Source organism: Parasteatoda tepidariorum, chromosome 2 (genome assembly GCF_982258835.1).
Source record: "Parasteatoda tepidariorum strain Cologne lab strain chromosome 2, Ptep-v5.0, whole genome shotgun sequence".
Classification (NCBI taxonomy): domain Eukaryota; kingdom Metazoa; phylum Arthropoda; class Arachnida; order Araneae; family Theridiidae; genus Parasteatoda; species Parasteatoda tepidariorum.
The window spans coordinates 19,744,674-19,756,888 of NC_141756.1; the positions used below are offsets into that span (position 1 = coordinate 19,744,674).

At 26.4% G+C, this 12,215-nt stretch overlaps 3 long non-coding RNA genes across 3 annotated transcripts; all 3 read left to right on the forward strand.

Moving 5' to 3' along the window:
* Nucleotides 1-1,015: 1,015 nt before the first annotated feature.
* LOC147814594 (uncharacterized) lies at nucleotides 1,016-5,853 on the forward strand. Its single transcript, XR_015430734.1, has 3 exons — nucleotides 1,016-1,143; nucleotides 4,097-4,156; nucleotides 5,793-5,853. It is a non-coding gene; the product is annotated as an uncharacterized LOC147814594 (long non-coding RNA).
* Nucleotides 5,854-7,910: 2,057 nt separating this feature from the next.
* Nucleotides 7,911-10,306, forward strand: LOC147814595 (uncharacterized). Its single transcript, XR_015430739.1, has 4 exons — nucleotides 7,911-7,952; nucleotides 8,745-8,801; nucleotides 9,607-9,672; nucleotides 10,119-10,306. It is a non-coding gene; the product is annotated as an uncharacterized LOC147814595 (long non-coding RNA).
* Nucleotides 10,307-10,613: 307 nt separating this feature from the next.
* LOC147814596 (uncharacterized) lies at nucleotides 10,614-11,684 on the forward strand. Its single transcript, XR_015430740.1, has 3 exons — nucleotides 10,614-10,683; nucleotides 11,114-11,182; nucleotides 11,612-11,684. It is a non-coding gene; the product is annotated as an uncharacterized LOC147814596 (long non-coding RNA).
* Nucleotides 11,685-12,215: the final 531 nt, after the last annotated feature.

Sequence of the window (12,215 nt, forward strand, 5' to 3'; positions counted from 1 at the left end):
GCAGAACAGAAAAGTAAATTTAACCGAATAAATAGTTTTATGCCATGGCGTAGGGTATCATAACAAAATTACTAAATGTTTTCACATTTACTAAATTTTATCATATATTATGAAAGAATATTTTATTGTTAATTTTACCAAAATCATTACTAAAGTGCTTCGTTATAAATTACTGAGAAATTTCATATGAATTTTCCCGAGAGTGTTCCCATAGAACATAAGTTTTGACCGTATTTTTTCTTGCTCTATTTTCTTTCGAAATTAACAATTATTAACTATTTATTTAAAGTTATTTCGTTAAAGAAAGTTAGAAGCTGGCAGAAAGCGTGCAGCTATTTTAGTTAAACTAAAAAAATTAGACAGTATTACATTTGATAAACATAAAAGATTGCTTTATTAAACTCGAATTTAAATGACTAATCCTACCTATATCAGCTAAATCGCAACTCTTGGGTCTCAAAAATTTCTTATCAATGAAGGGATGAAATCTTTTTAAGTAGTTACACTTCGCTTGAAAAAGAAATTTAAAAAAAATATTAATATTATAAGTAACAATGATAATTGAAAATTTTTCGCTCATTTCCGTGCTTAGTGTTAATCCTTCAAAATTGCCATTAAAAGAATTAACATATTTTCTTAATAAAATAATTTATACTAAACTGGAAAAAAGGAAATTTTTCTTTAACTGTTTTTAATTTTTTTTATTCATTTATTTTTTATTTTTTTTATTATTATTATTATTATTATTTTTTGCCTAAAACAATTGATGAAAACGTCATTTTCGTTAAATCGAATCGAAAGCTGGTAAAAAGGTTCAAAAACTGAAAGAGGGAATTAAAAAACCGGTATTGTTGATATATGGTTTGGTTTGTGAAAAATTGCCAGATGTTTGATGATATATTTTAAATTTCAAAAGGCTGAATATTCTTTTTATTTCGAAATGCTGACAAGTTAGCCACCAGAGGGGGCAGTTTGGGGGAGAGGTGGGTGAAAAGGGGTATTTGTTCAGTAGTCAGTCCCACCAGAGGATATATTTTGTCGTGTTCGTTATTGGACTTCTCATTTACATTAGTTTTTTTCCTAACCATTTTTTTCATAATTAAAAAACGAGTTAATTGTGAGATGGCTCCTAGGCATCAACAGGTACATAACATGTTTTCATTTCATTTTATTAGCAAAAAATAATTTTGTTGTGCTAATTATGTATTTAAAACACGATTTCTTCTAAAATAAAATGCTTTTACATTGAAAAAATAATTATGAAAAAATTATTAACGCTAGCTATTTCGCCATTTCTTTTTCTTTCTTGCTCCTCTTTTTTTCTTTTTCTTTTTTTTTTAATAGAATCAGAATTGTCATGATTTCTTTTTCATATATCTAGGAAACATAGATTTTTATTAATTAGTTTATAATAGTTTCAGTAAGTATTACTGATAAATAGTAAGGAAAGCCTTAAATATAAAAGACATTTTAAATCATTTTTTATTAAACAATCTAAAAAATTTTAGTTTTAATTTATTAAGAAATCTATTTGTTAAAGATTTCTCTAAAATCAGGACTTTTGCGTGAAAGTTGCTTTTAAAAATAGACATAATAATTAGTTTATTTTTTACTTGTGCATTTAAACAAGTTAATTGCAGCAGAAAAGGGAAAGTAAACTTCGTTTATAGACAAAAATCTATGTTATCTTATTTTATCTCTTCATCTTAAATCATTGCCTTTTTAAATATTGAGAAATTATTGGCATTATTTTTCTTCAGAAAATTCAGAAATTTATTTTCTTAACTCATTAGAAAATTTTCAAATGTTTTAATATTTTCAGAAAATAATTTGATTACTATTTTTAATCACACGCAGGGAAATTTAATATACACAACAATTTTTTTTTATTTCTGCCCATTTAATATCAGCAATAAATCAAAAAATTGCATTTAACTTTAATTAATAGCTAATTATCTTTTAAATTATATATAATATCTAGAATGAATAAATCATATTCTATTATTTTTAGTTATAAATTAAAAATATTCAATAATGACGACAAACGTTATTTATTCCAGTCCATTTAATATGAACAAAAAATCGAAAATATTGCATTGAAATTTACTTTGTGGTTATTCAGTTATTTATTTTCCACTTGTATCTAAAACGGATAGGTCATATTCTATTACTTTTAGTTATGAATTTAAAAGTTTTATGAGTGCAACAAAAAATTTCTTTCCACTCTAATTAATAAGAACAATAAAAGAAAAAATTGCATTTAATTTTAGTTTATGGTTAAATAAATATTAAAATTATATGTTTTAAGTAGTATCGAGAATATATAAAATTTCTTTTACTACTTTTAGTTAAGAGTTATAATCATTTTATTTATTGAAGTCCTTTTAATGTGAACAATATATAGATAATTTTAGTACATTTAATTGTAGTTTATCATCATCATCATATCTGGCTAGACAGCCCAGGATGGGCCAGTGCCTTCCTTTGAATTCGAATCCACTTCTCTCTACTTTTGACACTTGTTCGCCAGTTTTTCTCCTTTAGAGTAAGGAAATCAGTCTTAACTAAATCCAACAATCTCAGCCTGGGTCTACCTCTTTTCCTGTTCGTTAGGGGTTTGTGTAACAGGATTTTTTTTAAATTTGAGTCATCATTCCTTCTGAAAATGTGAGCTGCCCAGTTCATTCGATGTATTTTAATGAATTTCACAATATCTGGCTCTCTGTAGATTTTATACAGTTCAGTATTATATCGTCTTCTCCAGGAATTATTTATTTTTATCCCACCAAGGATGGCCCTCAAAACTTTTCTCTCAAAAATGGCAATTTTATTTTCACCAGCTTGAGTTAGGTTCCAGGTCTCAGATCCATAGGTAAGTATTGGCCAATTGTAGTTTAAGGCTATTAAATTATTTTAATTTAATAGCCTTAAACTACAATTAAATGTACTACAATTATCTATATATTTTACTGCTATAGATTTACATTACTTTTTCTCCAGGAAATTTGCATTAGATATTTATTCTAATCAGCACTATATTTTAACTCATTTATAGGACATTTCCCGAAACAAGAAAGTAAAAAATATTTATCGTTATTCTGGAATTTTAGAGAATTTTTAAACATCATTAGATCACTTTTCATCCATTCAAACAATAATTACAGTCAGCTTTAAATAAAATCCGATTATCAAATTTTCAATTTTCTTTCTCAATGCATAAATTTTATTTATTCACTATTTTTATTCGTTTACTAAACACAAATATTTGCATGCGCAATAGGACCAATATCATGGATTTTTACCAAAAACATTTCGTTTAAAAAGCTAGCGCAATTTTAGAAATATATTCGCTCTAATTTTTTCAAACAATTCTTATTCTGTCAATTTTATGCAATATTATAGTCAAATTTTTCATTTACTTTTTCACTGTTAAAGTTTTTTTTATTCATTATTTTTGTTTGTTTACTAACAAAAAATATTTGCATGCGCAATAGGATCATTGTAGTGACTTTTTCGCCAAAAAAAATTCGTTTAAAAGGCGAGCTTAATTTTAGTAACCCATTAAAAATATTTAGTGTTTTAAATTTCGATTTAAAATATTAAATAAACTATTTCAGGGAAAATTATTCAGGGACGCTTAATATATTCAGTGTTCGACGCATCACGGGCTATAAATCCTCGGCGTCGGGCAAACGAAAGAGAATGCAGCAATGAGCGTTAAAAACAATTAGTGTTAAGAATCAAAACTTCAAGAGATCAAATTTAAAATTAAATGTAAATTTTAAAAAGAAGTGAAAGACTAAAAGAGATAAAAGTCATGTATGTAAAATATATATGAAGAGCTGATCATTACATTGTTGTTTTCTTTTGTTTTGTTTTTTCATAAATTAAAACGATATTCAGTTCTTGTAAAGAAATATTAGTTATCGTTTTCCATCTTAAAAAATATTGTTGCATGAATTTCAAAGCTATCTAAGACTTGAATATCGTGATAGAGTTTTTATGACAGGTAAACACTGATATAGATTATAAGTCTGTGATTTAGAGAGTCATATATTTTACAACATTAATAAATATTGATACTCTTTTTTTATAGGAAGTTACTTATGATGGAACAACTTTTGCCATCAAACTAGAGATTTCCAGTTCTCAACAGGTAAGTTGCTTTCAACTTATCTTTCCCCCCCCCCCCCTTCTAAACACATTAAAAAGTTCCTCATTGCAAGGGATATCCTTCAAGAGACATTTTATGTGATTTTTCATAAATAATGAAAATTTGTTTAAATTAAATTAATCGAACTTCTTCCTTTTTATTGTTTTTATATCCGAGATGGGTTTTCTTATTGTCTTTATATTATATATTTGGAGTCATTGATAACAAGGGAGTCGAAATTCATTTCATGTTTTAAGAATCTAACGAATCGATATAGTAGAATGCGATATTTGGAACATCAAGTCCTGTTTGATTGTCGATGAATATTGATTGGAATGTGAAACACGAATCTCAGAAGTTATCAACAAATTTCATCAGGCAATCAAACTGGTTTTAATTTGTTAAAACCTTATTCGATGTCCAGAAATAAAGAGAAGATGTAGATCTTTTGTAATTTTCAATATATTTCTTCTGGAATATAAAGTTTAAAAAATTATTTATTAATTCTAACCATTTTCGAGAGAAAAATCTTAAAAATGCTATTTCATTTTTTAAAATTTTTTCCTTTTTATTATTTTTAAATTTTTCTAATTTTGAATTCTTTTAAAGTGAATTTATATGAGTATGAATGAGTGAATCAATATGAATAAAAATGAGTGTCTTTATTATTTGGAAGATACATCTCCAGTAAACAAATTTGCGAGTATTATTCTTTCATGGAATTAAATACGATTTAAAATAAATGAAAAATAATTCAATTTTATATTTTTTCTTGAAAAATATATTTGCGAAGTCAAATTATATTATTTTATATGCATAACATTTCAGTTCATTTTGTGATAATTTTTTTAACGAGAGATATTTTCTTTCTATTTATTTCATTAGTCGAGTTCATCATCTACATCGAATGATTCATCTCCTAAAATCGATTGTGTAAGCATTTTACTCGTAAAATTTTAGAACATAGCATTTTAATGTGCTTAGTTATTAATTATTATAAATTATTATTATTACTAATTATTATTATTATTACGAATTATTATTATTATTTTCATTATTCTATAAAGCACTATTAGATTTATATTTATTATTCCTACTCTCTCCTCATTTTATTCTAATAGCTCAGCACCTACAGTGTCCGATTGGTTTTCATGTTTTGGTTCAGAAACTATGCCAGTAGTAAATGGTCACAAAACCATATAGTTCTGTACTCATGTTTTTTTAACCGTACCAGTTGCAAACGGTTTCAAAATAGCTAAGGTAAAAAATGTTCCTACCTATAAACAATATGGGTATTCAGATGAACAGACTGCTACCGGTTATTTTACCGTATTTTCAGAAAGAAAATTCTTACAGCGTATATCTTTAGCACTTTCGTATCTTTTAGCATTTCTTAGATTACGTAAATATGATCGCATTCAATTAATTAAATCTTTCGCACTTTTTATACAAATTAACTAAGAGATACGAAACAAGTTTGCTTACGTGGAGTATTAACTTTTCTTTCAAAAATGACTCTTCTCCTTAACTACTCCTTAGTTTATATAAACTACATTTTTTATCGATTAATTTGAGAAAAGACTTTTTTTTTTTCATAAACTAACCCTTTAAAGATTTCTAATTAGTTGCCTTTTTTCAGAAATCCGAAGTGTTTAATGATTCATCTCGGAACGTTTCGAAGATTCAGGAAGCTTATGTAAGCATCAACTTTTTGAAATATAAATATGTAATTATGTTGTGGTGGTTGTTGTTAATAAGTGATTAATCCAGTAAAGGAGGTGGGGATGGATGGTGCTTTCTACACTAGGGAGAGCTGCAGGCTCTTTACTGCCTATACTTTCGGGTAAATTTCCTGGTGTATTTTGAGAGCATTTGGCTCACAACATAATCATTGTGCTTTGAGACTTTCTTGCGTAGTATTTCTTGCATACATAGTACTTGTTACATAATTTATAATTTGTGTTTACAGAGAGTACTAAGTCTTAAACTTGAATTGCCTCTTGCTGTGTACCTTAACATTTGAAGAATTATCATTTGAAAAAAAGAATCGTTTTAAAGCACTTATTACCTTGTCACCATTATACCAACTTTAAAAATTTCAACATAAATGATAATTTGCAAAATGAGCTTAGTCTCGCATCTGGAACGATATGCTAACACAAATGTAAGATAGTACGCGTCTTGCAACGCGAACAGGCAGTAATAAAACACAGGCAGTTAAGAAACAGGCAGTTAAAAAAAAGCGAACAGGTAGTTAAAAAAGATCAAATCAGGACTGCCGTAAAAAAAGCGAGTTCATTCCAAATCTAGCAACCATGGCATATTTTTTAATAGTATATCCGTAAATAACTAATAAAAATTTTCATATTTAACTCTCCAGAATTACTTAATATTTTTAATAACTTATGAAAAAAAGTTGATTTGTGTTCAGAAATCATATAATTCATTTCTTTTTATTGAAAACAAAATTATCTATTTGAAATTATAGTCTCACAGAATAAGCTGTAGTAAGGAGCTGCTAACTTTCTAACCGGAAGTCAAGCAAGTCAAGAGCTGGAGATACTTGTTATTTACTATATTACTATAACTATATTGAAAACATTAACCATAGGTTGGATGAAACTTCTGGTGTTTTGAAATATATATATATATATATATATATATATATATATATATATATATATATATATATATATATATATATATATATATATATATATATATATATATATATATATATATATATATATATATATATATATATATATATATATATATATATATATATATATATATATATAGTTTTTGATAGATTTCTGAATATTCCTTATGTTGCAGTAAACATGACATAGCCATATCCGTGTAAAACTTAAACTCTTTCTTCAAAATTAAACGTTAATTCAAAAGAAAAAAATAAATTTTGAATCAGATGTTGAGGTTAAGAAACCAACGCCATCTTGAAATTTAGGCTAAATTTTTAATTTTTGTTTTCTTGGCATTCTTTTGTGCTTAACATAGTACTTATTATTCGACCTTTCAAAACGGTGTAAAATGAAAGGGTTGCTTTATTGGATTAGAAGAAATAGCGCTTTATAATTTTCAAAACTTTTATAGAACTTTCCACAAAACTTTAAAACAATAAAAATATAAAATTTGTGGTGTTTAGTCTGTAGCTTAAAACTATACAATTGTCGGTTTTTAGATTTTTAGAAAATTAATTTTTTTCACAGTTTAAACAGATTAAAAGCGGCTTGTTGCAGCTGAAAAATTCTTTTAACTTAAATTGTTCAAAGCAAATATATTTATAAAAAATTTTAAAATATATAAGTGTTTATTATTTAACAATTTTTCAACAATTGTTTTACTAAATTTTTGTTTAGAATTTTTCCTCTCCGTCTCTACCTCTTTGACAGTTGAGTTCGATCGACGGTAAAGAGGACTGTTAAGAATATATTTCGATTTTCAATAGGCTATAAAAAAATGAGTTTCACAAACTAAATTCATTTACTTAAAATTTTATCCGTTAAATGATATATATTTATTATCTTGAATTAACAATAACATTGAGTAATTTACTTTATTTTTTATTTTTATGTGCTTATTTAGGAAATTAATCGCATGGAAGGGGATCTTTATAACAGTACAGAAAATTACGTAAGTATTATTTATTTTATATTCTGAAAGACTTACTATTCACTTTATTTTATTTCCTAATTAATTATTAATACGAATATTAACGCATATTTTACAGATTCTAACTGAAATTCAAAAGAAAATGAGGAAATCAGACAAGTATTATGTAAGTATTGTTTCAAAAAACTTTTTTCACGAAATTTTAATATTTAAAATATATTGTCTTGTTTGAAAGTTTTGTTATTATTGTATATATTCCTATTTGGAAAGTGAAATCAAGAACTCAAAGTTTCGAACATTTCACAACTAGCTAGAGTTCTCAAATCTTTACTTGTCCAGTGACAATGAAAGTTTTAGTCTTCCCGGGCCACTGCAGCAACACTGTAAGATATTTGAGATGAAACTATGGCTATAGTTTCAGCACTTTGGATACATCATCCGTAAAATTTTTCTATCACAAGATCCATTTATATCGTAAATTTTACTGTAATTTTTATTTTATTACAGTTATTCAGCTATTTTACGATGATTATGGCTGTTAGTAATTACGGATTATCAGATTTTTTTCCGTAACCTGTTTCTGCAAAAATGAATGCCATGGTAAAAATCACCGGTAATCTAATTATCGATACATTTTACCGTAATTTGATCCTGAATTTCTTACAGGGAAAACATATCGGCATGATTATCACTAAATAAAATACATACATTAGAAAGAAAAAACTTCTTTTAATATCCTGTTTCCGATCAATTGAATGTACTATCAATCAGAAACTTTTTTTATTTTTGAAAGTTAGGAAACTGAATTTTCCTACTGTTTTAAAATTTTATCTGGCACAAATACAATTATTTTTTAGTTTTCTTAAAAAAGAAAAAAAAAAACATTTCTTTTAAATTGCTATTTTATTTATTTTTTATTAATTGGTCTATATTTATAAATATGTTTATCTTTTTATAGGAAGTTTTGAAAGATCCGCTTTATTCAGAGCTGTGCAGAATACGAAATGATCGAGAGGTACCTTTAGTCAATAAATTTTAAAAACAATGCTGCTATTTAGCAAAATTTAGTTATTTTTCTACTTTTCATTTAAAAATGAATAAAATTAGATTATTTTACTCTTCCCTATTTTTGGCAATATTGTCATACTTGAGCCACTATTACTGAGGGGCTGAGCTTTCGCCTTCAAATGAGGTGACACGGGTTCGAATCCCATCGATGGTTGTCAATACCAATTCCGCATCCAGCTTGCACCGACCACAGTGCTGACATGAAATATCCTCAGTGTTAGACGGAATGGGTTAGAATTTCTTTGCCGTCAGGCTAACTGTGGAAGCTTCTCGTAGTCTTCGGAGTGGAACATTAGTAGTCGTAAACCTAAAAAGTGGGTCGGCTGTTTGACGGCGATTATGAAATAAAATTAAATATTGTTATACTTACTGTCTTTCTCTGGAATTAGCATGTAAAAATTCTAATAGAAACGTAAATAATATTTTAACGCGATTTAAATCTTCTATTAAGTTCTAAATATTTCAAAACATTTCGAATGGATGGGGATGTTTTAGTTTTAATATTCAAAGTTTCTAAATAGAATAAAATCATAAGGCATTTTAAATCCTTTATTAAACTCTATGTAATTCAATATTAATGTATTTTTAGAATAATATTGAATTGAATTAATTTGAATCTTTTATTCAACTCTAAATACTTCAATATTACTTGAATTGAGTGAGATATTTTAATTTTTGTATGAACATTTTTTTATTATTTTTTATTTTGAAAGTGCCGATTATCATCTGATAAATATTTTTTCTTTATTTAGAAACTAGTAACGGAACAAGAAGCTCTTTTAAAGAAGTTAACGGATACTGAGATGCCCACCAAGACGGTAAGTTTAAAATATATTATGGGCATAATTTCTCTTATTTATTTAATTGAAATGTGCGAAGGTACAAACGTATTTCTAATGATTTTTTCAATTATTCCCAACACATATTTAATCAAAGATTTTTAAACGCTGAGATATTTAGAAGGAAAAAAAATCCCTCAGATTTAATAATGTAAAAAGGCATGAGATTTTGGTATACTTTTTATAGTTTGGTTTCATAAGAATTGTCAAGAGATTAGTTTTTAAACTAATTTTAACATGATAACATTACTGACAATGAATTGGTCAACAAGCATTAAAAAAAACTGTACCTCATATTGAAAACTTGATAAGTTTAATATAAGTCTAAAAAAGTAAAACAAAATGCACCTTTAGAGCCTAAAACTTTGGTTCAACAAGCTGTCTATTTATTAAACAAGAATACATTTTATTTAACTCTTTGATAGGTTGATTTTCCATCGGACGAAGTGCTTTTTAATTTCATGGATGTTGGCATGGAAATCGAGGTAAACAGCAATGAGAAGGTGAGCATCATTTCTCTCTCTTTTTAAGCATTTGTTGAAGTTCCTCTGTGCTTAAGACGTCTTGCACGGAATTTTTAATTTTGAATAATGAACTAAACATGGTTTCGAAATTTTAGCGATTATTCTTTATCTGGTCAAATTTTAAATGAATCTGATTATATTTGGAAAGTACAATTCAGCAATTGAAATGTGTATTTTAAATAATAATAATAGAAAAGACTTATCCATTTTGTTTTTACATGCAAGATAGTCCTTGATCTTTATTACATACTTTAAGAATACCAGTCACAGCATTAAAAACGCATTGGAGTCACAAATTTTAAAAAAAATGCGTTCTAATACTGATGATAAAATGTTAATATGTATATAAAAAAATATAAATATGTTAATAATATGTATTAACTTTTCATTTTTTTAGAAATTTGCTGAAAAACCGGAAGTGTGTGAGCTGACCAGCCGACCAAATGCTGAACAGTCGACCAAATCGGTAAGTTAAAAAAATTATTTCATATTTTTTAATGTAAGTGCATGAGATGATTATATAATTTTTCATAGTTATGTTTTGGTTTTGTAAGAATTGTCAAAAGATATCTGTATAGAACTGAATTTAAAATGGTAACATTACTGTACATAAATTTTAAGTAAATCTGATTGTGTTTGGAAAGTACAATTCAGCAATCAAGACACGCATTTCAAATACTAATAATAGAAAAGACTTATCCATTTTGTTTTTACATGCAAGATAGTCCTTGATCTTTTTTACATACTTTAAGAACAGCTGTCACAGCTTTAAAGACGCATTGGAGTCACAAATTTTTTAAAAAAAGTGTTTTAATAATGATGATAAAATGTTAATATGTATATAAAAAAAAATATAAATATGTTAATAATATGTATAAACTTTTTTTTTTTTTTAGAAATTTGCTGAAAAACTGGAAGTACTTGAGCGGACCAGCCAACCAAATGCTGAACAGTCGACCAAATCGGTAAGTTAAAAAAATTATTTCATATTTTTTTTATGTACGTGCATGAGATGATTATATAATTTTTTATAGTTATATTTTGGTTTTGTAAGAATTGCAAAAGATAATTGTATAGAACTGAATTTAAAATGATAACATTACTGCGCATAAATTTTAAGTGAATCTGATTATGTTTGGAAAGTACAATTCAGCAATTAAGACATGCATTTCAAATAATAATAATAGAAAGACTTATCCATTTTGTTTTTGCATGCAAGATAATCCTTGATCGTTATTACATACTTTAAGAACACCTGTCACAGTGTTAAAGACGCATTGAAGTCACAAATTTAAAAAAAAAAGTGTTTTAATACTGATGATAAAATGTAAATATGTATATAAAAAAATATAAATATGTTACTAATGCGTATTAACTTTTCTTTTTTTTTTTAGAAATTTGCTGAAAAACCGGAAGTATTTGAGCTGACCAGCCAACCAAATGCTGAAGAGTCGACTAAATCGGTAAGTTAAAAAAATTATTTCATATTTTTGATGTAAGTGCATGAGATAATTATATAATTTTTTATAGTTATATTTTGGTTTTGTAAGAATTGTCAAACGATAACTGTATAGAACTGAATTTAAAATGATAACATTACTGTACATAAATTTAAAGAGAATCTGATTGTGTTTGGAAAGTACAATTCAGCAATTAACACATGCATTTCAAATAATGATAGAAAAGACTTATCCATTTTGTTTTTACATGCAAGATAGTCCTTGATCTTTACTACATAGTTTAAGAACATCTGTCACAGCGTTAAAGACGCATTGAAGTCATAAATTTAAAAAAAAGTGCTTTAATACTGATGATAAAATGTAAATATGTACATAAAATAATATAAATATGTTAATAATGTGCATTAACTTTTTTTTTTAGAAATTTGCTGAAAAACCGGAAGTATTTGAGCTGACCAGCCAACCAAATGCTGAAGAGTCGACTAAATCGGTAAGTTAAAAAAATTATTTCATATTTTTTAATGTAAGTGCATGAGAT